Source organism: Ictalurus furcatus, chromosome 28, assembly GCF_023375685.1.
Source record: "Ictalurus furcatus strain D&B chromosome 28, Billie_1.0, whole genome shotgun sequence".
Lineage (NCBI taxonomy): Eukaryota > Metazoa > Chordata > Actinopteri > Siluriformes > Ictaluridae > Ictalurus > Ictalurus furcatus.
The window spans coordinates 11,267,418-11,279,525 of NC_071282.1; the positions used below are offsets into that span (position 1 = coordinate 11,267,418).

The 12,108-nt window shown below is 37.9% G+C and overlaps 1 long non-coding RNA gene across 1 annotated transcript; it reads right to left on the reverse strand.

Moving 5' to 3' along the window:
• Positions 1-3,061: 3,061 nt before the first annotated feature.
• LOC128603604 (uncharacterized) lies at positions 3,062-6,619 on the reverse strand. Its single transcript, XR_008385035.1, has 2 exons — positions 5,651-6,619; positions 3,062-3,448 (listed from the first exon to the last, which is right to left on the reverse strand). It is a non-coding gene; the product is annotated as an uncharacterized LOC128603604 (long non-coding RNA).
• Between the last annotated feature and the right edge of the window lie 5,489 nt (positions 6,620-12,108).

Here is a 12,108-nt window from a genome sequence, read left to right on the forward strand (position 1 = left end):
CGTGATTACATGTGCTAGCCTGCCATTCAGCTACTGTCTCGTTAACGGGCTGGCTTCGGCGAGCTAATTAACATGCTGTCCATTCATTCAAACAGCCACAAACAGCCGATAGGTAATTAAAGGCCGTCTGAAAATGACACGTTTACGCAGACTGGCAAGCTGTGTGTGTGTGTACACAGCACGGAGCTCTGTGTGGCTCGCTTGTTAAATTATCTGATAGAGATGGATCACAGTGATCAATTTGAGTGTGTGTGTATTTGTGTGCGTGTGTGTGTGTGTGTGTGTGTGTGTGTGTGTGTGTGTGTGTGTGAGACTGACTGACTGACTGTTGGACATGTTTTCATTCTTTACTGTGGCATATTTATTAAGTGTTTGCTGCAAAGAGAGCAATTCTGACCGAACGCTTCAGGGTTCAGCAAAACAGAATTCTTCAGCATCAGAGGTTTAGGGCTAAGGTGATTATACGAGTATGGCTATAAAGCATTATGAGTAAATTATAATAGAGTGAACATTATGGCATACTAGCATAAATAAAGATTCCACATAAATATGTCCAATTAAATTTTCATTCTGATCATCTATCTATCTATCTATCTATCTATCTATCTATCTATCCGTCCATCCATCCATCCATCTATCTATCTATCTATCTATCTATCTATCTGTCTGTCTGTCTGTCTGTCTGTCTATCTATCTGTCTATGTATCTATCTGTCTGTCTGACTGTCTGTCTGTCTCATTTTTAATACAGATATAATGAATTTTTTAAAATATATATTTACTTAGGGATGATACCAATAGCAGCAAAAAATGGTGGTTCAGATTTTAGAGAAAATCAAAAAAGAATTGAATCCGATCCGGTAACAAATAGAAAAGATTGGAATTGAAGACTGCAAATGTTTACATATAAACAAACTTGATTATATTTTACTGTTAAGATTGATTTTTTTTTATACATCATTATAGCTTTTATATTTGAATTGCAAGTGATTTTCGTGTGAAAGTTGCTGTTTTGCCATGTTTGTAGCTTTAAAAAAAAAAAACATCTGACAGTTTTTAAAGGAAACAAATATCACATGGTTATCCATATCAGCTGATACTCAAGGTTTCAGTATTGGTAAAGAAAAAGTGGCATTGTGCCATTGCTATATTTAATTCTTTATGATTTTACATTAAGTTTCTTTATGATTCTATCTATTTAATTTTCCCATTTTATAAATATGTTTTTAATATAATTAAATGTATGTGTGTTCATATACTGTATGTTTCTTAATAGTTTAAATTTTATTTGATCTTTGTTGTCATATATATATATATATATAGAGAGAGAGAGAGAGAGAGAGAGAGAGAGAGAGAGAGAGAGAGAGCTTCCTTCCTGCTTGAAATATATTTTCTGCCATACAAATTAGTAACAAGAAGAGACTAGACATCCCGGTGAACACCAGTGGTGTTGAGTTCGACTTGTGTTTTAAACTTATGGAAAATATAAATAGAATAAAATAATCCGCAGTGGGGTGGTGTGATACATAACATATTTTCCAATAACAGTACATGCTGAAGTGTTTTATTCCTCTTATGACACAGCATTTTGCCCACACTAACCATTTTTTTATTATTAAAGAACAGCACATCAAACTCTTATCCATTTATAGTTATGTTTAATGTTCTGGACCTCCTGCAAAACAACTTAGTTCTTGTTATTACTTAAGTTATAGCATGTATAAGCGATCACTCCCTCACTGGCCTCTTTTTCTCTTGAAGTTAATAAGATAAACCAATTTCAGCTGTTCATGTTGCTGAAAAATCGCCCTCCTCCCTAAAGCCTTTCTGTGTTTTAAAAGTCAGGAAAAATCTGTATCAGGAAAAATCTGTGTTTACATCTTTACTTCTGACTGTTATAAAGTTCTGACACTGGAGACTCTTTGCAAAAATGCTAAATAAACGTCTCCTCACAGACAACATTTATTTTTCATTTCTTCATGTGGAAAGTCCACCATACAAGTTCCTGTGGAAGTTGTTACCATAGAAACGATAATGTATCAGAAAAAGTACATTAATATAAACCTTGCAACTGAATTATTGTCAGAGCTGCTGGTATCAACACCTTCTTTTTAATCACATTAGATAATTCATCAGCATTGTGTTATACATTCATTTCATTGTATATTATTATTCTTTGGATTTGTACAGTTTTTTAAAATTACTTTCTTATAATTACATTATAGTGTAGATATATTGATTTATCTAAATATGGAAATATATTGCTACAATATATCATTGTGATAGAGATATGCTGTATGGGTATAATGGTACACTATGATGTGGATGAGTTATTAGCATTAAGTTATACTTGTATAAATAAATACGTCACAAATATATTCCTTGCAATAAGCTTTTTAAAACAGGTCATTTTTTTATACTTACATACATACAAACAAAAGTTAGATTTTGCAAAATCCTTTCTTCTTTATCTTTTCCTCCAAGGTCCCCTCACAGACACACACACACACACACACACACACACACACACACACACACACACACACACACACACACACACACACACACCAGAAGGGAGCAGCATTGCGCTGGAGGGGAAAGTTCCAGTCTTGACTGGGGATCTTAACACACACCTTCATCCGTTCACACCCCTGGGGTTGGAGGGATCAGTGCATATGATACTCCTGACATGCTGTATGTGAGTGTGTGTGTGGAGGCCATATGTCTCTATGATAATAGATACATAACTATATACTGATTGATGTGTCAAAATGTATTTTTTTCCTCGCAAATGTATTTGAAAGTTTTAGGCTACATCCACATTAATCCGTATAGATCTGAAAACTGCATTTTTGTTTTAAAACACTCTCTGTCTACACTGGTGTTTTCGAACATTTTCCAAAAATTGCTTGTCCACACTGAAACGTCCGAGAAAGTTCACATCCCTATACTGCACATGCGTAAAAGCATAAGAAGCTCTGACCTGCGTCATTTCCGTCAGGTGGTTATTTAAAAATTAATCTGAAGGCTGTACAAAGGAGCATTAAACTTTAACAAAAATATTCAATTCAATTTTATTTTTGTATAGCGCTTTTTACAATAGACATTGTCTCAAAGCAGCTTTACAGAAATATCAACATGGTATACAGATATTAAAGGTGCGAATTTATCCCAACTGAGCAAGCCACTGAGTGGCGACGGTGGCAAGGAAAAACTCCCTAAGATGTTTTAAGAGGAAGAAACCTTGAGAGGAACCCGACTCAGAAGGGAACCCATCCTCATCTGGGTAACAACAGATAGTGTGAAAAAGTTCATTATGGATTTATATGAAGTCTGTATGGCCTTAGGAGCAGCCGTAGTCCCAGCAGTCTGGAATTGGAGAAGATTTGAGCTCCATCCAGAGGCAGAAAGGATCTGGATCTCTAGTATCTCCATAAATTCATGTGGGGCTCGGCGAAAGGAGAGAGGGAGAAAAAAGATTATTATGACTGCGAAGTAGTAGAACAGAATCTAGTCAGGGTAGGCTTGAGTAAACAAATACGTTTTAAGCCTAGACTTAAACACTGAGACTGTGTCTGAGTCCCGAACACTAATAGGAAGACTGTTCCATAACTGTGGGGCTCTATAAGAGAAAGCTCTTCCCCCTGCTGTAGCCTTCACTATTCGAGGTACCGTCAAATAGCCTGCATCTTTTGATCTAAGTAGGCGTGGCGGATTATATAAAACCAAAAGGTCGCTTAGATATTGTGGCGCGAGACCATTTAGTGCTTTATAGGTTAATAAAAGTATTTTATAGTTAATGCGAGATTTTACTGGGAGCCAATGCAGTATTGATAATATCGGTGTGATATGGTCGTACCTTCTAGTTCTAGTTAGGACTCTAGCAGCTGCATTCTGGACTAACTGGAGCTTATATATATTCCTACTGGAACATCCAGACAGTAAGGCATTACAGTAATCTAATCTAGAGGTGACGAATGCATGAACTAGTATTTCCGCATCATGTAGTGACAATATGTTTCTTATTTTAGAAATATTTCTGAGATGAAAGAAGGCTATCCTAGTAATATTATCTACATGAGCATCAAATGATAGGCTGGAGTCAATAATCACTCCAAGGTCTTTAACTGCTGCACATGATGAAACAGAAAGACCATCCAGAGTAACCATGTGATCAGAAAGATTACTTCTAGCTACACGTGGGCCTAATAAAAGTATTTCTGTTTTATCAGAATTAAGTAGAAGGAAGTTAGTTAACATCCAATGTCTAATGTCCTTTACACAATCCTCAGCTTTACTAAGCTTCTGTCTGTCCTCTGGCTTCGCTGAAACATACAACTGTGTATCATCAGCGTAACAGTGGAAGCTAATTCCATGTTTACGAATAATTTGACCTAGGGGTAGCATATATAAAGTAAAGAGCAGTGGGCCTAAAACAGAACCCTGTGGAACTCCAAAAGTAACCTCAGTACGCATGGAGAATTCACCATTTACATCTACGAACTGATAACGATCGGTCAGATAAGACCTGAGCCAGGAGAGGACTGTTCCCTTAATACCAACAACATTTTCTAATCTATCAAGGAGAATAGTGTGATCTATAGTATCAAAAGCTGCACTAAGGTCGAGTAACACAAGCAGAGAGACACAACCCTGATCGTAGGTCAGTAGAAGGTCATTTACTACTTTAACTAATGCTGTCTCTGTGCTATGATGAGGTCTAAACCCTGACTGATACATTTCATGAATGTTATTCCTATCTAAGTACGAGCATAACTGCTTTGCTACAACCTTTTCTAAAATCTTAGAGATGAAGGGGAGATTTGATATTGGTCTATAGCTGGACAATTGAGACGGGTCAAGATCAGGTTTTTTAATCAAGGGTTTAATAACTGCTAATTTAAATATAAATATAAATCTTAAAAGTAACTATGCATGGAGAACTTAAATGTTTCTTTCATATGCCATTTGACCCTGCCATCTCAGAGTGTGCGTCATGGGAAAACACAGGGCCAGTAGGGTTGCCAGGTTTGCACCATGCTGTGCCTGGCATTGATGGCATTTCTGGGCTGATTCAAAAACAGTCCACAGCCACCAAGTTCTTGTTGTAAAAAAACATAATCTGAATTAAATCAAACCTATTTCTACATGTAGACAGTGTAGATCAGTGGTCATCAACCCTCTTTTTTGAGTTCTACCTTCCTTCTGTCTTAACAGCCAAGCCACCTGTATTTGCAATTGCATTTCCTAATTGTGGACACTTAAATTGTGACATAATGGAAATGAAAATGCAAATTGTGTATTACCGTTTGCATTTTTATTTACACGAATATACAGTGTCTGCCAAATTTCAAAAGGAAACGCAAAGTCCATTTGCAATTGCATTTCCAATGTGTTAAGCGTTATGACCCTGTCATATTGAAATAGCAATAGCAATTACCCCGTTTGCTATTTCACTTCCTCATTGTCGCCTATGGAGCCTGCCAAAATTCAAACAGAATTGCAAATCCCTTTACATTTGCATTTAATATGCCTTGCACACAAACCTGTCAGTCATTAATACTTCCATACAGTCAGGCTTACAGTCACACAGACACTACATAAACAGAGTTTCAGTCAGTACACACTTTGTGAAGTATACAATCAGTTACCTTGTGTTCTGTCATTACCAAGCCTTCTATATCGTGATTGATTCTACCGTTTTAGACCCTTTTTCTGTGCAGCATTTTTGTGAGTTTGTGCCTTGCCCAGTTCATTCTGTTTGTTCATCACCTGACCCTTTGCCTGTTTTTTTGTTATCGATTCTGCATTACCCTTTGGATTATCTGCATGTTTTTTTTCTAATAAACAGCATCTTGTAACTGCAATTGCATCCACTTCTACTCTATCTGTGACACAGTACAACATCGTCCACCAGCTTGTTTGTTTCGAGTTGATTGGGTCACATGACTGCATCACATGACTAACAGAGCTTTTCGAAAATGCTCTCCCGAGCAGATAAATCTGAAAATGCTGTTTTCGCATTGTACTGTGGACTGAGAAAACAGAGAGACTCAAAACCAATGAGGTATTTTTAGTCACGTGACACAGTCATGTGACCCATTCAACTCAAAACAAACAAGCTGGTGGACGATGTTGAACTGCAGTTGTTGTGCCTGCTTTCCAGTCTGATAGCTTTGTTAAAGATTAATGTCACTTTTAAATAAACACGTGACGGAAATAAGCTTCTTACGTTTTTACACGTGTGCAGTTTAGGGATGCGAGCATTTTCAGACGTTTCAGTGTGAACGAGCAATTTTTGGAAAACGTTTGAAAATGCCAGTGTAGATGGAGAACATTTAAAAAACGAAAATAAAATTTCAGATCTATCCGGATTAAAGTGGACATGAATGTGGATGGAAAGCCAAAACGTAGAGTAAAAGATTTGTTTATCCAGATTTATGTGGATGTAGCCTTTTGTAGGTATAGCAATATCTAAGTAGAGGAGTTATACATGTGTGTGTCTTTGGGGTGGGTGTTGAGGGGGGTTGGATTGTGCGGGGGGGGTTATATAGGGTTGTGAGTGTTGGAGGAGAACCTCTTTGCTTAGTTAAACAAAGGACCTCAACACAGGCCTGCAAGATAAACACACTTCCATGAGAAAACATGTGTGCAATTACACTGTAACTCATCCGGGGTAAGTCCTCTTCTTCTGGGTGGGTGAGTACACACACACATACACACAGTGCATGTGACAAGCCTGCAGGGCAGTAAGGCAATAATCTTTGATGATTTGCTTGCTTTGTCAAAGCATGTACAGTTCATGTAATCTATCTATCTATCTGTCTGTCTATCTATCTATCTATCTATCTATAACACTGTGTTAAGCTTGAACATATTCAAATTGACTAAAAACATTTGGGTTATGCTGATTAAACTCAAGTTAAATTCAAATGAAAATATACCACTTCAAAAATCATTTCAATTATAATGAAAATTAGATATAGTGGTTAAGAACAAAACGCCGTTCTACACCAAGCATGTGTGCCATTTAAACACAATTGCACAAATTGTACACTACAGCACATAATTTCCAGGCCACTCTTGCATTGAGTAACGTGAATGTTCTTGAATCCTCCAACAGGCAAACACTGAACAAGAATGGTGTGCATAGCAGGGTGGAAGCCACTACTCTCCGAAAAGAACAGTGCTGCCAGATAACCAGAGGCATATTGGAAGAATGTTCAGTGGACATTTTTTGGTTTAAATAAAAAGCATTATGTTTAGCGAAAACCAAACATTGCATTCCAGCATGAGAACCTCATCCTGACCGTGAAGCATGGTGGTGGCAGCACTATGATTTGATGCTGCTTTGCTGCCTCCAGTCTAGGACAGCTTGCCATCATTGGTGGACCTACAGTAAGAATTCTGGATTGTACCAGCAAATTCTAAAGAATGCAAGAATGCAAGAATGCCCACCAACATCACTGAGTTGAAGCAGTTTTGTAAGGAAGAATGGGACAAATTCCTCCAACACATTGTGCAGGATTGATTACCAGTTACCAGAAGCACTTGCTTTAAGTCATTGTTGCTTAAGGGGGTCACACCAGTTACTGAAAGCAAAGGTTCACGTACGTTTCCAACAAAGCTATTCAAGGTTCCATAATTTTGCTTAATAAATAAATATGAAAACTATGTTTCTGCACTATTCGTTTACACTGGTATATTCATCTACACTGGTGTTTTCGAACATTTTCCAAAAATTGCTCGTCCACACTGAAACGTCCGAGAAAGTTCACGTCCCTATACTGCACATGAGTAAAAGCATAAGAAGCTCTGACCTGCGTCATTTCCGTCAGGTGGTTATTTAAAAATTAATCTGAAGGTTGTACAAAGGAGCATTAAACTTTAACAAAGTTATCAAACTGGATAGCAAGCACAACATTTTCATTACGTCATATCACAGCCTGTCACGGTCTCAACTTCCCAGCATGCCTCCAAATATGGCCACCATGGACTCCAATACCCAAAACATACACACGCTTCCCCGCTCACAATCACCTAGCTTCTAACAAAGCACACCTGGGTTCAATTATAATGAAATTGATAATGAGTCTTTATTGTTAACATATACAGTACAGGATAGTGAAATTCTTTTCTTCGCATACCCCAGCATGTCAGGAAGCTGGGGTCAGAGCGCAGGGTCAGCCATGATACAGCGCCCCTGGAGCAGAGAGGGTTAAGGGCCTTGCTCAAGGGCCCAACAGTGGTAGCTTGTAGTGCTGGGGCTTGAACCCCGACCTTCCGATCAGTAACACAGAGTCTTAACAGCCAAGCAACCTGTATTTGCAATTGTATTTCCTAATCGTGGACACTTAAATTGTGACATAATGGAACGTATGTTTCCAACACGTACGTTACGTGAACGTACATTTCATAACGTACGTTTCCAACAAAGCTATTCAATGTTCCATAATTTTGCTCAATAGATAAATATGAAAACTAGGTTTCTGCACCATTCGTTTAATAGGGTACTCGTTATATAGTTTTAGGACTTAGATGAAGATCTGAACACATTTCAGGTCAAACTTATGCAAAAGTACAGACAGTTGTAAAGGGCTCACAAACTTTCTGCAGCACTGTAACACAGAAGTTTTTCACACAGAATGAAGCCTAATTACATTTAGTCTGGCCAGGAGAATGAGCTTGATAAAAATGGCACTGAAGCAAAAGAGAATTAAATGTGCCAAAATGTGTGTTTCTCTCTGACTTTCTGGAACATTTGAGGCCATTCTGATACATTTAGATAGCAATTTGTGTCAAATAATAGTTTTACGTTTCATTGTAAATATGAAAAGTACAGTAAATGGTCAATATAAATGTCAATATGAATGTAAAATATAAATCTTAAAAGTAACTATGCCTGGAGAACTTAAATGTTTCTTTCATATGCCATTTGACCCTGCCATCTCAGAGTGTGCATCATGGGTAAACACAGGGCCAGTAGGGTTGCCAGGTTTACACCATGCTGTGCCTGGCATTGATGGCATTTCTGGGCTGATTCAAAAACAGTCCACAGCCACCAAGTTCTTGTTGTAAAAAAAACATAATCTGAATTAAATCAAACCTATTTCTACATGTAGACAGTGTAGATCAGTGGTCATCAACCCTCTTTTTTGAGTTCTACCTTCCTGCAGGTTTCATCCCCAGCCAAAATCTAACACACCTGTTTTAGTTGATCAAGAACGGCTTAAGGCTTCCAATGATTAGATGGTCAGGTGGGAAGGATTATGGTTGGAGCTAAAGTCTTCAGGAATGTAGATCTCCAGGAACAGGGTTGGTGACCACTGGTGTAGACCTATCTACAATGCATAGAACCATTTCTTTTTTTCTACAGAAGTGGAAGGGCCATGAATTATTTTTTTCTTATGATCTTGCGATAACAAAATTTGTTTTTGTTACTTATGTCGAAAAGCAAGACTAGGCATATACTGTATGCTGTACAGCATGGATGAGTGCTGAGTGCATGCTTTTTATTTGAATCAGTGAGTACTGCATGAGGTGATAACTGATGCACTGGTAAAGCTTTTGCTTTCATTTTTCAATGCCAAAATCACAGGATCGAGCCTGTGCTCGGGGTGAACGGGCGGAGTTTCATTTTCACAAATATCCTCTTGTGATTTGTCAATAAAGTACATCTGTCTAGCTATCTATCTATTGAGCTGTATGTTTGTCAGTGCTATAAAAAAATTTGCAACTATACTGTCGTGGATACTTTAGTGATCCTGAACAGATGGTCATTTCTGTTTTCAGATATATAATGCAAAGACTGATTTAAGACACTAGTTTGGGATTTTCCGGACTTCCATAGAAAACATAAATGGTTGTTTTACATCGTCTGCATTTAAATTTTCAAATTTGCCATAGAATATGTAGTAATTGTTTTGATTTCATTCGGATTATTTGCTTCACAACAAGACCCTCATCCCAAAAATGCTATCAGCTTTTTACAGCCTCAACCTCGTTCCAAAACTAGCATGGTATGGTCTGAACGTGGCAACCCTACCAGCGCCATGTTTTCCCATGACACACACTCTGAGAGGACGGGGTCAATTGGCACATAATGTTAAATTCTACATTTACATTTACATTTAATATTTCTGTTTATAATTAATCTCTATATTTAACATTCTTATTTACAGTTATATTTAACATTTATATTTAACATTTACTTTTAATATTGAAGCTTAACTATTATTTAACATATGTTGCTAGCTGAATGTGGCCTCAAATGTTCAAAAATAAAAAGTCAGAGAGAAAAGACTTTTTTGCATTTTGTGCCCCATATGAACACATGACATGATGTCTGTGTGTGTTTCTGAACATGCTTGCATGTGTACGTGTGTGCGAGTGTTTTCTAATGGCCTAGGCCCCGAACTGTAAACAGCCAGAGGAATTCTGTACCCTGTGACCCTCAGTTCTCAGAAACAGCACTAGGGCAACGAGTTCATTGAGACACACACACACACACACACACACACACACACACACACACACATTTACACACATGAGCCCAGCCCAGAGAGGCCTCTCAGGGAGGAAACGCACATGCCTCCTCCATCTAACACCACCAGCACATATGTGTACACACATGCACACACACACACACATTGAAACACATGACAGGCGTATACATTCTGTATTGTAGCTCACTTTACACTAAAAAGATACAACAAATGGCAAACAGAGGTATGGGAGTGTTGCATAAACTCAGGTTAAGACAAGCTGAGTTATGAGAGTAACATGATCGGATCAGGTCTAACACACAGTATGTGCTGTGATACACAGAAAAAGTCTCAGCTTCATTTCTAGGTGTTGGTAATCTAAGACACTCCACTGTTCTGTCTTTTGCCCTGATTCTGTCAAAGAACGGAATGTGGCATGTCGTGTCCTACGGCTAACTCACACATGCACACACACACACACACATACACACACACACACACACACTCATTAATACTTAGAAGCAGGGATCACCGAGTAGTATCCAACTTTCCATTCCTCTTCTCAAAATGAGTCCCATTAATACTAAATAACGATAAGCTAACATAACAATCGGCTAGTTCAGGGTTCGGTTCTTTCATATTATTGCAAAGCTGTTGGAAGGGAACTCATATGAAAAGTTAGGAATAATTAGATTCAGGATTTAGGGCAGGTTTAGTGCTTCTCGTTTGTTTGGTTTTCCCGCCTTCATCTGTGTGTTTTGCTGCTTGTTAAAATTCTTTACAAAATTTCTGTGAGTTAAAATCAATCCTGTTCTGTTTCTGAAGCCACGATTAAACTCCCCGAACACATACCCAATGCTCCTTGCCCTAAGAAAACTCTTAAAAGTTCATCAAAGTCATCATTCTGGAAAACATCACTCATTTACTTGGAAAATGTCCAGTTTACCACGTAGAGTAGCTATCTCATAATGTTATTATATTGATCAGACTCTAAAATGTTATGTTTTATATGAATTTCATTCACTGTGCAGTTTCACTATTAAATAAAATGAAGCAACAAGGCAAGAAGATTCATCAGTGTTAAAAAAGTGAAAGATTATGAGACATCTGCAAAGAAAAAGAAACGACGATGACTGGCAAGCCTAGTCAAGTCTACGTTGCAGCATTTTTGTCAATGGTACAGGATCTGAGGAGCTCTTCGCTGATGGTTTTTGAAGTTCTGTATCTTTCTGCTGAGAATAAGTAAGCTAGCTAGCTAAGCCACAATATCAGGCAAGGTAAATACTGCACTAAGCCTAGTGTCGTGTCAATTTATGCATCCCTTCATACAATTTATGTAAAATATTAAAATCTTATTCACTTAAAGAGAAAAAGAGAGGCTGGTGAGAGAGCAAAGGCGTACAGCTACTATAACGGAAGTGAAAACAGGAACAGAAGTCATTTCACGGACAAAATACAATGCTTCAGGATGTGCCATTGTTGGAAAATAATCAACTTTGAGGTGATAACAGTAACTCGGGCTGCATCCAAATATCCCTACTACCTTACTATACAGTAGCCGAAAAGCGGTACGCCAAAGGAGTAGTATGTCTGAATTCTCAGTATTCATAAAACAGTAGGCGAGA